This window comes from Mandrillus leucophaeus, unplaced genomic scaffold (assembly GCF_000951045.1).
Source record: "Mandrillus leucophaeus isolate KB7577 unplaced genomic scaffold, Mleu.le_1.0 Scaffold18, whole genome shotgun sequence".
NCBI lineage: Eukaryota > Metazoa > Chordata > Mammalia > Primates > Cercopithecidae > Mandrillus > Mandrillus leucophaeus.
The window spans coordinates 4,152,757-4,153,755 of record NW_012101809.1 but is presented as its reverse complement, the minus strand read 5'-3'; positions in this window follow the sequence as shown (position 1 = coordinate 4,153,755).

Genomic DNA, 999 nt, shown 5'->3' with positions numbered 1-999 from the left:
AAAAAAAAAAAAAAAAAAACCTGTCAAAATGTTTTACAGCCTGGCCCAGTCTAGCCCCCATCTGAACCCAGAGGGAGTTGTTCTTGGCTTAAGTGTTGGAAAAATGGGAAACAGGTAAGAGTTAAGTCAGTTTTGCCTCAGCTTAAGAAAGTCCATAGTTCCGGGTCTATCTTGATCCTGCTTTGCCAAGTACTGCAAAAAGTGACAAGTATTTTTGCCAATCTCTCATTTCTTAGAAACTTATCCATCCCACAAGTCAAGCTTCTTAGAGAAGAAGTAAAAATTGAGTACTAGACAAGGACTAAATTATTTTCATGGCACAAGGTTTCTCAATCCTGGCCTCAAAAAGTTGTAAGTCTTCCATATAAAGGCTAGGTTTCATCATCACTAAGAAACCCCAGGTGGGGTGCAGTGGCTCACGCCTGTAATCCCAATACTTTGGGAGGCCAAGGTGTGAGGATTGCTTGAGGTCAGGGGTTCAAGACCAACCTGGGAAACATAGTGAGGCCCTCTGTCTACAAAAAACTTAAAAATTAGCTGGGCATGGTGGCATGCACCTGTAGTCAGGAAACCTTTAGGATTCTGGTTCTAGCCAGGATTGAGGAAAAGATCTTGGATCAAAAGGAAGCTTCTATACCTCTTCTTCATTTCCTCCTTCTCTCCTGAGCAATGGAACCTTTTACCCATGCAATTCAAGCCGAACTCAGGAAAAAGAAGCTACTCAGGAGGTTGAGGCAGCAGTGAGTCATGATCATGCCACTACACTCCAGCCTGGGCAAGAGAGTGATACCCTCTTTCTCTCAATAAATAAGAAATCCCAATTCAATTTGGCAAACACCAAGGATTTTGCCGCAACTTCCTTTTCTGCTTTTACCTGAAAGCTCAAGCTGAGCTATTGGATAGGACAGTCTGGATTAGCACTTCCCACACCAAGGCCTTTTAGTAACCTTAACTGCCTCTTGTTCAACATCCCACAGCAGCCAACTCAAAGAAGAGAGA